The following is a 21,524-nucleotide window of genomic DNA, read 5'->3' as shown; positions in this document are numbered from 1 at the left end:
CAAAACTTTCCTTCCAAGGAGTAAGCGTCTTTTAATTTCATGGCTGCAATCACCATCTGCAGTGATTTTAGAGCCCCAAAAAATAAAGTCTGACACTGTTTCCACTGTTTCCCCATCTATTTCCCATGAAGTGATGGGACCAGATGCCATGATCTTTGTTTTCTGAATGTTGAGCTTTAAGCCAACTTTTTCACTCTCCACTTTCACTTTCATCAAGAGGCTTTTGAGTTCCTCTTCACTTTCTGCCATATGGTGGTGGCATCTGCATATCTGAGGTGATTGATATTTCTCCCGGCAATCTTGATTCCAGCTTGTGCTTCTTCCAGTCCAGCGTTTCTCATGATGTACTCTTCATCTAAGTTAAATAAGCAGGGTGACAATATACAGCCTTGACGTACTCATTTTCCTATTTGGAACCAGTCTGTTGTTTCATGTCCAGTTCTCTAACTGTTGCTTCCTGACCTGCATATAGGTTTTCAGGAGGCAGGTCAGGTGGTCTGGTATTCTCATTTCTTTCAGAATTTTCCACAGTTTATTGTGATCCACACAGTCAAAGGCTTTGGCATAGTCAATAGAGCAGAAATAGATGTTTTTCTGGAGCTCTCTTGCTTTTTCCATGATCCAGCAGATGTTGGCAATTTGATCGCTGGTTCCTCTGCCTTTTCCAAAACTAGCTTGAACATCTGGAAGTTCAGGTTCACGTATTGCTGAAGCCTGGCTTGTAGAATTTTGAGCAGTACTTTACTAGCATATGAGATGAGTGCAATTGTGTGGTAGTTTGAGCATTCTTTGGCATTGATAAATTGATAAATGCTTAGGTAGCAGATAAAAATCCAATAAAATGATTAAATCAAGATAGCACTAACCTTTGGAGAAAATGGGTAGAGAATGGAAGAGATACTGATTGTACAGGGATGGGAGGACATCAAAGGGAACTTTTCTCAGTATTCTGTAATAATCTAAATGGGAAAATAATTTGAAGAAGAATAGATATTCAGTATATGTATAACTGAATCATTTTGCTGTACACCTGGAACTAACACAACATTGTTCATCAACTGTACTCAAATATAAGGACAGGGAAGCCTGGCGCACTGCAATCCCTGTGATTGCAAACAGCTGGGTATAACTTAGTGACTGAACAACAATACTCAAATATAAAATAAATTTAAATAACTCATCCCCACATTGCTGTTTCTTATCCTTGGTGTTGTTTATACAGGTATAATGATGTCATTAAGTTCTTCATTTTATGTAATTCTATAAATATATATGGGCTGTGCTTAGTCACTCAGTCTAGTCTGACTCTTTATGACACCATGGACTGTAGCCCGCCAGGATCCTCTGTCCATGGCGATTTCTCCAGGCAAAAATACTGGAGTGGGTTGCCATGCCCTCCTCCAGGGCAACTTCCAACTCAGTGATCGAACCCAGGTCTTCCCCTTTTCAGGTGGATTCTTTACCATCTGAGCCATGATACTGTGTTTCAAATTAAAAAATACTAAGTTTCAGTATCCCCTTCTGGAAAGAGCATGCCTGCATGCTAAGTCACTTCAGTCATTGCTTGGGTCATGTCCAACTCTCTGGGACCGCATGGACTGTAGCCTGCCAGGCTCCTCTGTCCATTGGATTCTCCAGGCAAGAACACTGGAGGGTTGCCATGCCCTCCCTCCAGGGGATCTTCCGGACCCAAGGATTGAACCGCATTTCCTGGGATTCCTGCATTGCAGGCAGATTCTTTACTGCTGAGCCACCAGAGATTTAGAACAGACCAAGCCCTATATTCACACTCTAGTGGCCGAAATGAGGGGTGAGATTTTCTAACTCTTGCTAACACAATGGCAGTTTCTCATTACAAAGGGTCTTTATATGCTATGTCATTAGTAATGAAATGGATCACAGTCAAAATCACCAGTTTTTAAAATGTAATAGACAAAAATAATATACAACTTAATTGAATTTGAACAAATTTAATTTTTTGTATGTATTTGTGTATATATAGACGTATCTGCTTAGTAACACGGGAATATATATTTTTCAATATAGCATGGGGAAAGTTTTTGATAAACACTGCTCATATTAGATGAGGAGAGAACTACCAATTGAACTACCCATAGGCTTACCTTCCTTCTGGTTTCTTTACCACTAGTGCCACCTGGGAAGCCTTCCTTTTGGTTAGTACCTTTTAATTAATTTTCTTGAGATGTATAAAAAAAAAAAACAATTTGTCTTCCTGGCAATAAATTTTATAAGAAATACATATCACTTTAATTTGAAATTCTTCCTTTCAGAAGTATTCTGGTAAGATGTTAGAAGTGAAATATAAAATACTACTGGGGGAAAGAACATGAAACATGGAGGATATTGCTTATTAATAATTATCCTTTCTGTAACTGTCTAAGCTTGAAAATCTTCAAAAGCCATATGAAATGGAGTAGACAATGTTAACATGTAAAAATGGGCAAGATTTAACGATGAAGTAGATATAGCTTATAGCAGTGTTTCTGGCAGTTATTTTCAAATCAGCAAAAGCATCCAAGCTTGACAATAATGAGTTCACAAGTTATTAAAAACTATCCTTCCAACATGAATTCTGGGCTAAAGGTTCACCGAGTTCTGAAACATGCTACATGAAATTGAATTCTGGAGTTGGGTTTTGGGTGGGGCAGTTCAGCAGAGGCAACTTATATCCCTGGTAGTGATGATTTTGGGAGTTACATGATGGCTTATAAAATTACAGAACATGTAAAATCCATTTAGTACCTTTTGATATCTGGAAATCATGATGGTAACTGGAAGGAAACACAGATGAAGCTAGAAACTATTCTTTACCTGATACTTAAGTAAAAGAGAACTGAGTAAAAGCTTCTCTTTTACTCATTATGCTCATTTATTTTTTTAATTTAAAAAAAAATTTATTTGGGGCATTGGGTTCTTAGTTGCAGCATGTGGGATCTAGCACCCTGACAAGGGATCGAACCCAGGCCCCTTGCATTGGGAGCTTAACCACAGGACCACAAGGGAAGTGCTCATTAAATGTTCATTTAAATAGTTAATTCTTTTCCTTAGAACCTGAGCTACGTTCACTGTGAAACAAACTGGCTCCCCACTTCTTATATATATAGGGAGAGTTATCTCCTAGGCCAGGTCCACAAGAGAATGTTGCCAGAAATGACACAGTCGTATTCAAGAGCCCATCAGGAAGCAGAAGGAAGTGGAGCCTTTCCAGAATTTTCATTATGGTAGTCCATCACTCACAAATGAATGCCCAAAGTGATTGTGTTCAATGGCATGGATGAAAGACCAGGCTGCACGGTTTGTGAGCTCTATATACTTGCACAAAGCACTGCCTAAACTCACTGAGCCCAAACCTCACAAATCTGATAGCTACCAATAAAAAATAATACAAATGACCATTTCTTATTAAACTCTACAAAACTCTTGAGAGGATAACACTTTATTTTTCCTTCCTTTTAAAAAATGTGCTTAATAGGAGCATTGTACCCAAAATATTTACTCAGTTGTTCATAATTATAAACACTTTCACACATATTGTAGCTTTAGATTTATTCTCAAATAATGCTGGCTAGAAAGATAACCATATCTTATATACAGTGTATGGAAGAAGAGACAAGGAATTTTGAAAATGTAAAACGATCTCAATAAAAAGCTTGGCCATGTGCAAAAGAACAGATTGAGAAAATCCTTATAAAATGAAAAGTAAGAAAGACAACAGATAATAAGTTAGTCCATAGTAGTAGAGAGAATGAGTAAGAATGAGAGAGGGGACCTTTAGCAGTCAAAAGATTTCAAATTATTTCTAGAAGAAATAAAGAATATACTGGAGGAATTATATAGCCTAAAACACATAGGAGAACTTTTTTTAATTGACTTGGGAGCCATTCATCCTGGTGATAGAAAAATAAGTCTCTAAATGCAAAGCTATCAAGTTTTCAGAGAAGAAATGGTAATTGGGTAGAAATCAGAAAGAGTAATTGAATAATAATAATAATTTTTTTTTTTATGGGATAGCTGCTTAAATAACACTCCTACCTATTCTAGAATTTTGACTTGGCAGCAGAATGTTTATCCTCAGGCCAAAACATGAGAAATACTCCCTAAAGAAATGGAGAACAGCTGCCTTGGAAGAACTAAACTGCTGTTGTGGATCTTGTCACTGAATACTGCTCTCCTTAATTATAGCGTGAGTGTAGTTTAAAAGTAGTCTTATTTCCAAATTCTCACTTAGATACCCTCAGGGAATTGCAGCCATCACACTCAAGAGACCCATTGGACAAACAGGTATGAACCAGCAGTAAGTCCCAACAAACACATTAAGTATGCTATTGTTTTTAATAGGAACCTGATTTTATTTGAAAATGAAAATGAAATAAAAAAGGATAAAAGGTGGAAAAAAAGAGCCATTAAGCATAAAAGATCTGATCACTTGAAGATTATAAAGGAACATAAAATTTGTATTTTAAGAAAATTTAAAAGAGGTTGAATATACTTTATGTAAATAAGTAGCTCATAGAGTTGTATATCTAGAAACAAAGGAATAAATTTGAGGGTGTGCGCTCTCACCATGAATAACAGAAACACTAAATGAAATATACAAAATGATAAAGTTTAGTCTTTGGACGTCAGGTGAAACAGAACCTGAAAGAACATAAGCAGTGGAAAATTCAGGTTGCCTGGGCTTTCTACTTGAAGATACTTTCTCAATGAAGGCATAGGCAGGCTGTACCAAGCAAAGGATGGTGGTCTTACTGAGTTGAGACAAAGCCCAAAGTTCAGGATGGACAGAAGGCTAGAATTTGAAGATCAGGGTAGTGGAGGAAATGGAGATAACATAGAGAAAGAACTACAAAACTCACAAGAGTCATACTGAATCTTTATCTGAATATTTACTGTGCGTTCACAGGGAAAAACTCTACAAGGCAAGACGGAAAAGCACAGGCAGAAGTTAATTGTATTCTAGTGGAGTTGGCATTAAGATACATCTGTATCAATAGATATAGGTATACATTCAATATCTATGTTCAATATCATTGTTCAATATCTATATATAATATTGCCCTATGCTAGCTGCTTTATATATGGGTGTGTGCATATATGTAGAGTTCTCTAAGCAATCTTGTTATACATTTAGAATTCCAGATTGGAATTTACTTTTCAGGACTTGATTGAATGAAGCCAACTTAATTTAATGAAGAATATTAAGAAATACAATAAATATACCATCAAATACTCAAATACCTGATGCTACAGAGAGAAAATGTTCCTATGGTTTATGGAATATTTCATTTTTCTTCCAATTGGTTTTAGACTGCATAACCAGAGTGTTGAATATAGGTTTGGTGATCACTGAAACAGATAAATTCCAGTGGAGACTGTTATGTATCAATGCTTTTACAACCCTTTTTTCCCTTCCTATTTCATAGTTGGGCATTTCCCCTTGAGCCATATTATAGCCATCAATGGTTTCCATGAGGCTCTTAATGTTATAGTCACATAAGATGAGAAATCAAGCAGAAGAGTGGGAAGCAGGAACACAGAAGCTGTTATTTAACTCTTCCATTGTTCAATTTCAAGAGCATTTTCTGAGTAAATAACATGTTGTCTTTTGCTTCCATTACTGAACACTTGAGAGTGACTGATGACTTAACAAGCTGGTTTGTGTTCAGCAGCCCACTGAGTGAAATGCACTGCATTCTGCAGTGATTGGTCTAGGGGTGTAGAATCCATCTCACTTGACAATAGTTGGCGACCAGTCATCCTATAAGTTTTCTTCATGGCATTTCTTGTCTAACTTCTCATCTCGAAACTGCTTTATATCTTGTTTGCGCATGCACAGCCAGCCATTCTGAATCAGTTGCCTAAGGCAGCTGTAACACAGAACCACTAACCGGGAATGCTAAAAACAAAAGTTAATGTCTTACAGTTCTGGAGGCTAGAAGTTGAGAACAAGGTATCAGTGGGGCTGTGTTTTCTCCGAAGGGTCTAGAGTGGAAGCTGGCCCATGTTTTCTCGTAGGTTCTGACGTTGCCAGCAATCTTTGACACTCCTTGGCTTCTAGATACACCGCTCTAGTCTCTGCTTCCATGATCATCCTCTCCCTGTGTTCTCTGTCTTTCTCTCTCTCCTCTTCTAAGAGGACCAGTCATCTTGGGTGAAAAGCCCACCATAAAGTGTATGAAATAACATTAACAACAACCCTATTTCCAAATAAGCTCACGTTCTGAGAGTGGGTGTTAGAACTCTAATACATATTTTGAAATGTTATATAATTTAGCCCACAAAACACGCCCAGGAGGAACATAGCTGAGAACCTCCAACCAAGACACTTGAATTATTAAAACCTTTTCTATCATGTAACAAACTAAGAGGCTGTCAATTGTAGCAAATCTAGTATATTCATGTTCAACATTTCCCATAGAATCAGCCTCAAACGTCTCAAATGGATAGATGGTAAGTAAATAAATAAAGTCTTTGGCTTCAAGAGGGAAGAAAAGAACTCTTTGCTCGTGCGTCATGTAAACACGTTTTTATTTGGGGCATAATTAACATTTAATTAATTCAGTTTACTCTGCTATTTTAATCAGAATGGTGGTTTTCATATCCAGCAAAAATACCTCCTTGGGGATGAGACACCTCATTTCAGAAAGACATTGAAAAGGTAGATTTATCATAAAAGGTTTACTATATCAGTCCTCATCCTTTTCAAGTTTTTATTGCTAAGCAATTTATTTTCTTGATGTGCCCACAGAAGAAGCTATAATGTGTCACCCAGGCAACCAGCCATTTACATAGAGAGATTATTAAAATAAACCTAGGATTTAGCCATATTTTAAAAAATGGGTTTAAATTACCCTGCAGATCAATATAATCTCATGAATAGTAGATAGGCAAAATCATAGGAAAAAAGATCTATCTGCCTATTTGAGCTTGAAATTCTTGGGGCTGAGGATCCATTTACTTGGCAAATGGAAATGAAGCTAAAATGCTTTAGCTACTCAACTCTGATATTATCAAGATGAACCCAGAATTTATCCTGTATAAAAAAAGGCCTAGATTATAATTTGATCTATATAATATCATGTATAGGTTATTATTCTTGCAGTGATCTCACCTGCCTGCCTGCTTACTCTTGCCTGAAATGTCTAAGTGGGGACAAGATTGGAGATTTTATTACACTGTTGGAGATGAGGCAGACTTGCTAATAATGTTTCATGGACTGAAATTCACACTATGGTGTAAGTGATTTGCTTTAGATATTTTCTTGCACCAGATTTGGGGAGAGGAAGGTGCCTTGGGTAACAAGAAGAAATATAGTTCCTATGAGTGGGGGTAAGGAAGAAATCTCTAGTAATTATTTATACTTTCATCAAGAACCCTAGAGATCAGAAACATAAATAGCTTCTTCATTATTCATGTTTTGAGATTAATCTAGGGATTTGAAGTATAGAGATATACTATAGATATAGAGATTGGGTCTGCATGCATATGGTTAAAATTAAACATTCAAAACTGGATTCATGATTTTTTTTCCCTTTAAATCAGTTTCCCTTCTATTACTTCTTTTCAGAGAACAGCACCATCATTAATCAAGTTGCACAAGTCAGAAATCTAGGTGGCATCTTTAGCACTGAATTCTTCCTCACCACCTACATGTAATTGACCATCAGAAGCTGTTACTCTATAAATACCTCTTGAAAGTATATCCTCCTCTCCCTCCACTATCATAACAACCACCATCCTAGTTTAAGCTACCATCATACATCAGTAACTTCCCATCCAAGTTATAACTACTCTGGAATCTCTCCAGTGCAATCTGTTTTTCTTACTGCATTTGTATATTCATCCATTCATCTATTAATTCATTCAATAAGTATATGGTAAATTATCTACTCAGGGTCAGGCATTATTCTAGAGACTGGGAAATATCAGTGAATAAAATAAAATACCTGCTTTCATGAAGCAAAATGTTTTAGCAGCCGGAGATAAGCAATAAACAAAGATACAGGATTACATAAAGAAATAGTTATACAGATAAAGGAAAGGAATGGTAAGTGATATGAAAAAATCAGGGGAAAGATACAGAACATGTGGAGAAAAACTTTTTTGATACAATAATCATGAAAAGTTTCTCTAATAAGGTGATTTTGAGAAGCTACCTAAAGAAATTGTAGGAATTTATTTTGAGTGAGATGGCAATTCTTTAGAGAAATTTGATAAGAAAAGTTACTTAACCTCTTTAAATGTTTTTAGGTTATTCTGGCTGCTGTGTGACATAGACTCTGTAGAGGATATTAACAGTGAAAGAAGAGAACTAGTTATGGGTCTACTCAAGTAGTCCAGAAAAAAAAAAAAAAATGATGGTTGCAAAATTAGAAAGGTCATGACTTGAGAAGTCAAGGGAAATAGACATTTAATTTATCTTGAAGATGAAGCAGACAGGATGTGTGTGTGTGTGTGTGTGTGTGTGTGTGTGTGTGTGTGTGTGTGTATCTTAGGGAAATATAGGGATCAGAAATAACTACCAAGTATTTGGACTCAACAACTGGGAAGAGGACACTACCGGTCATTCAGTTGTTCTTGCTGTTTGTTTTTAGAGGTGGTGGTGAAGGAGAAGGGAAAAAAAAAAGAGAGAGATCTGTTTGGGGATATGCTAAGTTTTAAGTACCAATAAGTCTGTCTTGAGAACTGTTCAAGTGACTGATTGGAAGTCTGGGGTTTGGAACTGAAGATAATACATGGTCGATCTACAGATTATATCATGATATTGCAGAGGATACCCTTGAGAAGAAATGTATGAAAAAAGAACATAGTCCTGAGGTTTGAGCCTTGTGCACTACAGTATTTGGAGATCAGGATGATGAAAAGAAAGTAGCATAGAAAGCTAAGGAGAAACCACTAATGAAACAGGAGGGAAACTAAGAGTGCAGTGGTCTCTGTTAGGTTGAAATGGGATTGCAGGGCCTTTCTGCCCCAAGTACCCACTGGCTTTCAGCTTCCCATTCTCTCTAAATATGCTTTTGTAGGGCTAAATACCTACAAACTACATATCAGACTCCCCCGACCATTGCTGAGTTTTCTGGATTCTTCTAATGCACTGAAAGGAGAACAGAAGGTGATAGAAAGGCGGGGGGGTACTTTATTCTAATTATGGGGGCAGTTAAGACAGCAGCTGTAGTATTGGTAGGGAAATTGGTTACAGTGGCACATAACAGGTGAGTCAGTGGAAGTTTCAGGAAATTCAGTAGCAGGACAAATTTCTATTTTCTTACTCAGCAATAATAGTTTGTTTCCAAAGAAAAGCAAGGAGAGAAAAGAAAACCTTCCTCAGTGATCAGTGCAAAGAAAAAGAGGAAAACAACAGAATGGGAAAGACTAGAGATCTCCTCAAGAAAATTAGACTTACACTGTTGGTGGGAATGCAAACTAGTACAGCCACTATGGAGAACAGTGTGGAGATTCCTTAAAAAACTGGAAATAGAACTGCCTTATGATCCAGCAATCCCACTGCTGGGCATACACACTGAGGAAACCAGAAGGGAAAGAGACACGTGTACCCCGATGTTCATCGCAGCACTGTTTATAATAGCCAGGACTTGGAAGCAACCTAGATGTCCATCAGCAGATGAATGGATAAGAAAGCTGTGGTACATATACACAATGGAGTATTACTCAGCCATTAAAAAGAATACATTTGAATCAGTTCTAATGAGGTGGATGAAACTGGAGCCTATTATACAGAGTGAAGTAAGCCAGAAGGAAAAACACCAATACAGTATACTAACGCATATATATGGAATTTAGAAAGATGGTAACGATAACCCTGTATACGAGACAGCAAAAGAGACACTGATGTATAGAACAGGCTTATGGACTCTGTGGGAGAGGGAGAGGGTGGCAAGATTTGGGAGAATGGCATTGAAACATGTGAAATGTCATGTATGAAACGAGATGCCAGTCCAGGTTCAATGCACGATGCTGGATGCTTGGGACTGGTGCACTGGGACGACCCAGAGGGATGGTATGGGGAGGGAGGAGGGAGGAGGGTTCAGGATGGATTTTCTTTAAAAAAAATAAAATAAAATAAAGAGAGGAGATCACTATCAAAAAAAAAAAAAGAAAATTAGAGATAACAAGGGAATATTTCATGCAAAGAGGGGCTCAATAAAGGACAGAAATGGTATGGATCTAACAGAAGCAGAAGATATTAAGAAGAGGTGGCAAGAATACACAGAAGAACTGTACAAAAAGATCTTCACGACCCAGATATTCATGAAGGTGTGATCACTCACCTAGAACCAGACATCCTGGAATGTGAAGTCAAGTGGGACTTAGGAAGCATCACTATGAACAAAGCTAGTGGAGGTGATGGAATTCCAGTTGAACTATTTCAAATCCTAAAAATGATGCTTTGAAAGCTCTGCACTCAATATGCCAGAAAATTTGGAAAACTCAGCAGTCGCCATGGGACTGGAAAAAGTCAGTTTTCATTCCAATCCCTAATAAAGGCAATGCCAAAGAGTGTTCAAACTACCGCACAATTACACTCATCTCACATGCTAGTAAAGTAATGCTCAAAATTTTCCAAGCCAGACTTCAACAGTATGTGAACCATAAACTTCCAGATGTTCATACTGATTTTAGAAAAGGCAGAGGAACCAGAGATCAAATTGTCAACATTTGCTGGATCATTGAAAAAGCAAGAGAGTTCCAGACTATTTCTGCTCTATTGACTATGCCAAAGCCTTTGACTGTGTGGATCACAATAAACTGTGGAATATTCCTCAAGATATGGGAAAACCAGACTACTGGACCTGCCTCTTGAGAAATCTGTATGCAAGTCAGGAAGCAACAATTAGAACTGAACATGGAACAGACTGGTTCCAAATAAGAAAAGGAGTACATCAAGGCTGTATATTGTCACCCTGCTTATTTAACTTCGATGCAGAGTACATGATGAGAAATGCTGGGCTGGAAGAAGCACAAGCTGGAATCAAGATTGCCGGGAGAAATATCAATAACCTCAGATATGCAGATGACACCACCCTTATGGCAGAAAGTGAAGAGGAACTAAAGAGTCTCTTGATGAAAGTGAAAGAGGAGAGTGAAAAGTTGGCTTAAAGCTCAACATTCAGAAAACTAAGATCATGGCATCTGGTCCCATCACTTCATGGCAAATAGATGGGAAAACAGTGTCAGACTTTATTTTTCTGGGCTCCAAAATCACTACAGATGGTGACTGCAGGCATGAAATTAAAAGATGCTTACTCTTTGGAAGGAAAGTTATGACTAACCTAGACAGTATATTGAAAAGCAGAGACATTACTTTGCCAACAAAGGTCCGTTTAGTTAAGGCTATGGTTTTTCCAGGGGTCATGTATGGATGTGAGAGTTGGACTATAAAAAAAGCTGAGTGCCAAAGAATTGATGCTTTTGAACTGTGGTGTTGGAGAAGACTCTTGAGAGTCCCTTGGACTGCAAGGAGATCCAACCAGTCCATCCTAAAGGAGATCAGTCCTGGGTGTTCATTGGATGGATTGATGTTGAAGCTGAAACTCCAATACTTTCCCACCTGATGCGAAGAGCTGACTCATTTGAAAACACCCTGGAGCTGGGAAAGATTAAAGGCTGGAGGAGAAAGGGACAACAGAGGATGAGATGTTTAGATGGCATCACCGACTCAATGGACATGAGTTTTTGTAAACTCTGGGAGTTGGTGATGGACAGGGAGGCCTGGCATGCTGCAGTTCATGGGGTCGCAAAGAGTCAGACCTGACTGAGCAACTGAACTGAAGTAGCATCACTGGTGGTAATTTTTCTAAAAGTTCCCCCTCATGGTTTCATTAAAAACAGTAACAGCTCCTTGGTCTTCAGTTAAAAATATCCTCCCATTTGTTACTGCAACCCCTCCTGCACCTTTCAAGTCATTGCCTGCATTTATTCCCATTCTGCTTGAACTATATAGAGTGATTTACCCTTTCCTGACAGAACCATGACCAGTATAGGGCTTGGTCTGAGATGTCTCTCAAAGGTGGAAATCTGGGGTTCAATATCAAACCTGACTGTGCTTAAATACCATGGTCAATTCATTGCCAGTGTAAATGGAATGCTAATATTCCATGGGTAATGGTTTATGGTATGACTTCAAGGTTAGGCATTTCAAAAGGACCAGATTACAGAATTGGAGGTCTAGGAAATAGGTATGTAGATCAACCCTCTATAATGATCACCATGTGAGGGTATTCATATCCAATACTAGAATTCTTCTGAGGGCACATACAGAGAGAGTTCAGCAATTGGGGGGGAAAATATCAAATCAATTTTTGGATCTTTTCAATCACCTGGGGCTTGTTCACTGAGTTTATATACCAATTGTCCAGAGTATCCAGTATAGAGATAATGCATAAACTTGACCTTGTCTAGGATGAGCTGGAGAACAGTATAGCCATAGCAAAATTAATTGCCCTATCTAAAATTCTTTAGTACTTTTCCATTGCTCTTAGGATAAAGACAAAAGTAATATTGATTTAAAGTTTCTACGTGATGTAGCCATGTATCAATCAGGAGAACTGAGGTAATCCTGCAGTAATAAATATCTCAGTCTCCTCTCACACTTATTTTTTTTTTAATGGTTTCTTTCTCCATCATGCCAATGTCTATTGTGGGCTGACTAAAGCTTCACATAATCCTGCTTTTTTTTTTTTTTGAAGAACCCAGACCGAGGGATCAGCAATCATCTGAAGTTGTGCTGATTGCCAGTTTACATCATGTGCAGGGTCAGACCCGACTTCATGAAGTGAAGAAATATCACACGATGAGGAAGAAAACGAAATATTTGATGGACAAGACTGTTACTGCAGTCCACTATTTGAATCAAATTTTCAGTTCACTCTCTTTCCTACATCTGTATCATCCTTCTTCACCAGAAAAGACAGACCAAGGCCCGTAGAATCACTGCAGCCAGCTTAACTTCCAGTACCTTTGACTACTGCCCAGTAGTCTGCAGTTGTGTTTGGACATGTGTTCTTTTGGTCCAAAGACCTATGAACTGAAATATACGTTATTTGACATACACATACCCAAAATGCAATGGCAAGACTAGGACAGGATAATCACAGTAAACAGTCCCATTCAGAAGGCAGAAGAATGTGAGTGATACACAGATCACTGGAACGCAGCAGTTCTGAAATCTGCTGGGCAGATATTGCAAGAACATTTACCTGGTGATAGAAATGATTAAACACTAGTGTTGTTAATTGAGAGAAACTGCCCAGTGTATAATTATTCATTGTCCTTGACTCTGCCTCTGGGAGCGCTTTATTATTCCATTGAGCTTCACATCTGAATAAATTAGAATATAAGCTCACCCTGGCCACTGAATTATTTTCTAGCCTGCATCCTTTTCATAAAAACAGGACCAACAGGAATTGGTTGTTTATTGTAGTTGCTTTTGTTTATTGTAGTTCTTGTTGCTGGTGTTGTTGTCCAGACTCTTTGGCAGTCCAACTCAAAAGTTATATCTGTGACTCCAGTAAATTCCATAGTTCTTTTATCAACAAGCCTTTTATCCTAAAAACCTTCTTTCCCGTCTCTCTCCCCTCTCCCTTCTTTTTCTCTTCCTCCTCTACCTCTTCTTCCCCTTCCCTTGCCTCATGTTCCTTTTCTTTTCACTGCCTTTTGCTCCCTCTGTCTCTCACACATACTCTTTTACTTCTAGTTAAAATTCTTTTGCAACTATGAGACTGTAATTTAGTGGAAGAACAGCCCACTCAGTTCCTCTTCTTTGAGCCACTTTCATCCAATTGGAAGGATGTTCACACTCTCAGATGAATCTCTACTCAGAGGAATTGTAGTCCATTTAGAAATTTTCACCTTGAGTGTAATGGCTTGATTTGATCCTTGCCACTATGTACCAAAGCATTTTTCAATATTCTCTTGTACTATTTTGATTTATGAAGCAGTTACCATATCTCATTTCAAGAAAGCAGAAAACTACAAAATCAGATGTTAAGCTGAAGAACTTGGATGTATTTCCACATTAATGATTGCCACCACCCTCTACCTATTTCTTAAACCAAATTTCTTCCCACCCATGCCAATATTCTGTCATTTACCACACTGGCCTCTCAGTTCCTCATCTACATCATCCTCTCACCTGATACAGGGACTTCTCCCAAACTAAATAATCGTATCCCCCTTATTCATCAAGTTTACCCCTGTCTCATGTTTAAGACCTCATCTCTCACATTACTTATTCAGAGAAGCAAGCCTTCCTTTATTTGCATGAGTCAGTCAAACATCTCCATCATAGATTCTTAGTCCTGGGTACTCTGTGTACCTCTGTCTAGATTACTATCATGTGAGCAAGGGTTTTATATTTTCATCATTGTATCCATAGCACTGCCCTTTGCCTGAGACTTAATGGGTGCTAAATACTTACTTAAGTGATGGATGCAGCATAAAAAGACAAATTCTATTTTTTTTTCCCCACCACCTCTTATATTCATTTAAGAGTGTGTGCATGCTCAGTTGTATCCAACTCTTTGTAACCCTATGGACTGTAGCCCCCAGAGCCACCTGGGAAGCCTCAGTTATGAGTAGTCAAGCCCTTATCAATGTGTGATACTATTTCTCTCCCACCTGACTCCCCCCTCTTATTACCAATGTTACCACCTGGGTTCTTATAGCCTGTATCATTACATGACCTCAATATTTGCTGCCACATATAAAGAATTGTGCACCTACAGTCATACTAGCATCATGGCTCCATTCAAAGACCTTCAAGAGTAGTTAAAAATGAATTAAAAATACTATTTTTGAAAATCACCCCCCTATTATATATTTTAATTCATCAGCATGAAAGTGTTAGTGGCTCAGTCATGTCTGACTCCTTTGTGACCCCATGGACTGTAACCCACCAGGCTCCTCTGTCCAAGGAATTCTACAGGCAAGAATACTTGAGTGGGTTGCCATTGCCTTTTCCAGGGGATTTTGCCAACCCAGGGATTGAACCTGGGTCTCCCACAATGCAGGTAGATGCTTTACAGTCTGAGCCACCAGGGAAGCCTAACTTATCAGTGTGTAAGTGCCCCAACTTCTGATGTCAGGAACACTCTGGAGCTACCCTTCACTAGAGAAGTTGATCTGAAGCCTATGAAATTAGAATCACAAGCAAAATTATCTCCAGAGCCCATAAGACCTCACCCGACAGTCACAACACATTTGCAATTTCAGTTCCCCACTCAAGAGGCAATTGTGTTGCTTGTGCAACAGGAATGAAGGACTGCTCGGTATTTCCCTGTGGTGGGTTAGCCTAAACTAATCCAAAACAACTTTTTCTTTGTGAAGGCCTACATTATTCTTAATTACTTGATTCCACCAAGAGGCTGCTGATTCTCCTTTCCCAAATAGTTAGCTGTCTGAAGTTGGCCTTTGTGGTATAGAAGGCGGGTTTGAATGCCAAACACGGAACAGACAAAGAGCCCGAGACTGAGCACGCAGATCACCTCCTCAGAATTCCCCAATGCAGAGAAATGATTTCACTGCTTTGTTAGTTATGCTACCAGAGTGCATCTCTAATGCCTCTTCTCTTCATTCATGAGTGTTTAAACATTTTAATGAATATGTTATTTACTGTAATAAAGTCAGAGTCTGCTATTAAATTAATAGAGCAGTGTAACCAAGAATCCCTTAACAGCAATTTATCCCTGCTCAGAATTACTGAATTCTAAACACAAGATTCCTGGCCATTTGAATCCTTTGCTGGTCTACAGATATTGCATAAATACTCGTTAGTGAAAATAGTAAAATCAGATTGAATTTAATGTGTATGTGTGTGTGTGCATGTGTATCTATGCATATTATTCATCAACATGGTCTTTAAAGTAGTGTCTTCTGGAGATAAAGAGCCTAGTTCAAATGCCAGCTTAGGCAAGTTATATTCTCTATAAGCCATAGTTTTCTCATCTATAAAATGAGAACAATATGGAGTTTCCCTCCTTGGGGTGTTTGGGCTTCCCTGGTGGTTCAGTGGTAAACCCACACGTCATGCAGGAGATGTGAGTTTGATCCCTGAGTCAGGAAGATCCCCTGGAGAAGGAAATGGCAACCCACTCCAGTATTCTTGCCTGGGAAATCCCATGGACAGAGGAGCCTAGTGGGCTGCAGTGCATGGGGTCTCAAACAAGTCAGACACAACTTAGTGACTGAACAACAGCAAAAACACTGGGTTGTTCAAATGAAACAAGAGATTATGCATGAAATACGATGCCTGACACACAATAAGGCTATAAATATTAGCCATTGATCTTATCAAATGAAAGAGATGATCATGGTCAGCACTAACCTTATAGAACTTTTTGAAAATTAGAAAAAACCCCCTCTTCTTGCAACAGAAGCAAAATGGATCAAATTGTAGCACTGTGTGTGTGGAGTATGAACTGGATTTCAGCCCACAGACACCCTCTTAGTTGACAAGAGTACAACTTGTCTAACCAAGAGTACTGGCCCTGGAGTTATCTTGTCTCCTTCCTCACTACTTCAGTCACACATAGTTCCATTTTACCTTCATTCATCATTTTTAAAATTTGGGGATGAGTAAGGTTTCATATGATCAATGGAAAATGATCTCTAAAAAATATTTCTATTTCTTCTTTGGAGTAGATCTCCTAGAGGAAAGGATTTTGTCTTTTTATCTTTGATTCCTCAGCACCTAGCTCAGAACTTATCCTGTAATGGAAACTCAATAAATGACTGTTGAATGAGTGAATAAATAAATTAATAACAAATGATTTTGTCACTTAATGACCTAAAATTCAAGCTAGGCTTAAATTGATAAATCCTATTAGTGAGAATTTCTCTCACTAATAATTTAAATATCTCTAATACCATGATAACACAAATATTTAACATAGTTCCAAAGAGTCATTCTATATCATAAAAATCTTAATAAGCACATGCGATTGGGAAAGAGGAACCAAGTGATATGGAAAATTAAGCTCTTAACCAGACAGTGACCTCTAGATAGGAATTGATCCAAATTTAGGGAACTATTTCTAGCTTCAAGTTTCTTCAGAACAGTCTTGCTGTTTCTTAATCAGGCTCGAATTCATGACTACACAGCCAATCTAGGATAATAAGAGATACTGAAATCGCCAAACAATTGACTTCCTCTCCTGCTGCTGTTTCCCTGAATTAGCCAATTTTTTGAGTTCTAGTCTATAAAAACAAAGACAATTTTTTGAGTTCTAGTCTATGAAAACAAAGACATATAGTCTATAAAAACAAAACAAAGACATTTTTCCTCCAAAGACATCCAAAGAATGTACTTCAGAATCTACTCACATTCAGATAGTATGGCAAGAACCAAACACAAATATAGAAACATAACACTGGCTCAGTCAATGAAACCCAGCAGTGCAAAAATACAATCACATTACCTAAAATCTTGATACAAAGCCAGAGTTTGCAGCATGTCAAAGACAGTGAAATGTATTTCCATTAGTTCAGTTTCACAGCCTAAAAAGGAAAATCTAAATAGTTGAAGCAATCTTTTAAAATCATAACCTAATCAACAAAGCCTACCCTGACTGTTCTATTTAAATTATAGTTTCTATATCTCCCTGCCTCCTGCATTTTTTGACCTTCCTAATATGGCTCTGAAATTTATTTTATCAATAGAATTCATCCTTTCTGATTTGTCATAACATTTAGCAGCTTACTATGGCTGCTCTTGCTTGTCTGTCCCCACCTAATGTGTATGTGTGTGCTATCTCACTACTGTATGCCAGGGATCTGGAACCCAACCAAGTGTGGATCAAGGCTCTCAATAAATACTTGCTGAGAATGAATGAATGTCATTTCTTTGAAATATTTTATTTTCTACCACATATTCATTAAATCCACTGATGAAGGCTATGCCTCCTTCCTGTCTCTCTGTTTTATCTTTCTTCTTCTTGCCTACATCACTACAAACCTATGGACTTCTGTTACACAATGCATATGCCACATTCTTTCCTATATCAGGACTGTCTCACATGTTGTTCCCTCTACCTGGAATACTCTCCTCTCTACTTCCTCCTTCCACCAGTCCCCTATTCCCTTAATTCTTAATGGTTAATTATCTTTCTAAAGGTTATTTTTCTAGAGGATCTTCCTTTATTATCCTAAGTAAGCATCTCCCTGCCCACCCCCCGACATATATACACATCTTTATTTTTCTCCATCTTAGTGGTAAACACAATTTATAGATTTTTCCCCCTCTCTGTTCCTCTGTTAGACTCTGTGCCATGAGAATAAGAATTTCATATTTCCCTAGTGGTTTCCCAGACTCAGCACATAACAGACACTCCCCAAAGGTTGAATAAGTGAGTAGACAATTCCATTCTCTCAGTACAATGCTCTTTAGTTTCTTTTTCAAGGGATTTTTAAAAAAAGAATATATAATACATATCTTCAGTATGCTTGACCCTTTATTTTCATGATTTAGACTTCTGATTCTAATTTTAAGTGAAAATTAATATGAGATCCAACCAGTCCATTCTAAAGGAGATCAGCCCTGGGTGTTCTTTGGAAGGAATGATGCTAAAGCTGAAACCCAGTACTTTGGCCACCTCATGCGAAGAGTTGACTCATTGGAAAAGACTCTGATGCTGGGAAGGATTGGGGGCAGGAGGAGAAAGGGAATACAGAGGATGAGATGGCTGGATGGCACCACTGACTCGATGGACGTGAGTTTGAGTGAACCCCGGGAGTTGGTGATGGACAGGGAGGCCTGGCGTGCTGCGATTCATGGAGTTGCAAAGAGTTGGACACGACTGAGCGACTGAACTGAACTGAACTGAATATGTTCACTCTTCATTAAGTTAGCATGGCCAGGCAGTGCTTTACTTACAGCTATCCACAAGTTTCCAGAGTCTAGTGTCATGACTGAAACTAATATAGTGTTTGGGCATCTTCTCCCTAATTTTTTTTGTCAATATGTTTCTGAGAGATTAGACTTATTGGAAATGATTTACACTAGTTAATTACTGATGTGTCCATACTCATACATTTTACTCTCATCTGAATCAATATGCAATTCAGACCAGCCCTAAATCCTCTTCACTTTTATTTCATATAAATTTATTACTCCTCACTCAGTGTTGTAAAGTTTAATTAAAGCTAGTGACTGCAACTTGATTACTCTAATTACTTGACACATAGTTTGTGTGCATTTACAATGCTAAGTACTAAGCAGGGATCAATTCCTCCTATTTTATATTAAACTATTTTTTTGACCACCATCCACAGAAAAGACATTTTGCTGGCCCCTAGAGAGTATGCAATCTACAGTCTGTCTGCAGTGAGTGATGGAATTGGACATGCCTACTAAACTCATAATTTAGTCATTGTGTTTGTTGTTTTGTTTGCTTACATGTTTGTTTCAGAAAACTTAGAATATCCCCACAAATATATATTTATTAAAAGTGCACCATAAAACTGTGGCCATTTCTTTTTAAAGTCATGACTCCACTACCCCCCTCTTACTCACTTCCATCCTTGTACTCTCATTATCTGCTGGTCTGGATTTTCCTTCCAGGCCATTGACTCTCAAAAGCATCTCTTAAATCTCACATCTCCCTGGAGATGGCCCAGATTATCACAAATTCCTTATATCTCAACTCCTTGACTTATGTAATATTTACATCTATTACTACCTCATTTTTCTTCATTCACATATTACCTAACATTACTTTCAGAAGTTTCATGAGTGAGTATCTTGTTTTCATGGCAGGTAATCAACATGACAAAAATACAATCATTTTCCTTAAAGGAATTTTTATAGTGTTAGGGAAAAAAAAATGTCTTCCATAATTGAAAAATAATATATCTAATAACTATACATTTACTCTTTAAAATGTATTTAAAATTAAAAATTGAGTTACTTTTTCTAAACCTAAACTTCTCCTCTTCCCTACTCCCATCATCGCCTTTATCCCCAGATATTATAAAACATTTGGTTCCAGAATTTCTTTATTTTTTCCTGCTCTGAAACTTTTTAAGTCCTTTACCACTGAGTAAGCTCTATACTCATCCTCCAAAGAGGGAGGATCAAAGGCCCATGTTGGGAAACACACTCATTGTGGTCCTTTCACAGCCTTCAGAGGAGACCCCCCTCTCAACTTATGTTCTATCAATGCAACCATTTGTCTGAGCCTCATACTCATCAAGTGACAAAGAATCTCAAGTACAGACTTTTGAGTTTGTTCCAAATTGAGACTTTCTCTCTGTCTCTTTGCAGGTACATTCAGTCCTAAAAACAAGACACAAAGAAAACAGGCAGACAGAAGAGGTGAAACTACAGAACAGAGGAGAAAATCTTGAAATTTCTAGATCACTGGAAGGACTCTCTTTAAAAGAAAAGAGAGTCCCTTGACTTCATTGTCTTCACAAGCTTTCAAATCCATAACTCTAAAGAAATATTAAAGAATTACATCACATGCTAGTAAAGCAATGGTCAAAATTCTCCAAGCCAGGCTTCAGCAATACATGAACCGCGAACTACCAGCTGTTCAAGCTGGTTTTAGAAAAGGCAGAGGAACCAGAGATCAAATTGCCAATATCCACTGGATCATGGAAAAAGCAAGAGAGTTCCAGAAAAACATCTATTTCTGCTCTATTGACTATGCCAAAGCCTTTGACTGTGTGGATCACAATAAACTGTGGAAAATTCTGAAAGAGATGGGAATACCAGACCACCTGACCTGCCTCTTGAGAAATTTGTATGCAGGTCAGGAAGCAAAAGTTAGAACTGGACATAGAACAACAGACTGGTTCCAAATAGGAAAAGGAGTATGTCAAGGCTGTATATTGTCACCTTGCTTATTTAACTTCTATGCAGAGTACATCATGAGAAACGCCAGGCTGGAAGAAGCACAAACTGGAATCAAGATTGCCAGGAGAAATATTAATAACCTCAGCTATGCAGATGACACCACCCTGATGGCAGAAAGTGAAGAGGAACTAAAAAGCCTCTTGATGAAGGTGAAAGAGGAGACTGAAAAAGTTGGCTTAAAACTCAACATTCAGAAAATGAAGATCATGGCATCTGGTCCCATCACTGCATGGGAAATAGATGGGGAAACAGTGGAAACAGTGTCAGACTTTATTTTGGGGGGCTCCAAAATCACTGCAGATGGTAACTGCAGCCATGAAATTAAAAAACGCTTACTCCTTAGAAGGAAAGTTATGACCAACCTAGATAGCATATTCAAAAGCAGAGACATTGCTTTGCCAACAGAGGTCCATCTAGTCAAGGCTATAGTTTTTCCAGTGGTCATATATGGATGTGAGAGTTGGACTGTGAAGAAGGCTGAGTGCCGAAGAATTGATGCTTTTGAACTGTGGTGTTGGAGAAGACTCTTGAGAGTCCCTTGGACTGCAAGGAGATCCAACCAGTCCATTCTGAAGGAGATCAGCCCTGGGATTTCTTTGGAAGGAATGATGCTAAAGCTGAAACTCCAGTA

Source organism: Bison bison, unplaced genomic scaffold (assembly GCF_000754665.1).
Source record: "Bison bison bison isolate TAMUID 2011002044 unplaced genomic scaffold, Bison_UMD1.0 scf7180017864531, whole genome shotgun sequence".
NCBI classification, from domain to species: Eukaryota; Metazoa; Chordata; class Mammalia; order Artiodactyla; family Bovidae; genus Bison; species Bison bison.
The sequence above is the reverse complement of the archived record's forward strand: the minus strand, read 5'-3'. Positions refer to the sequence as shown.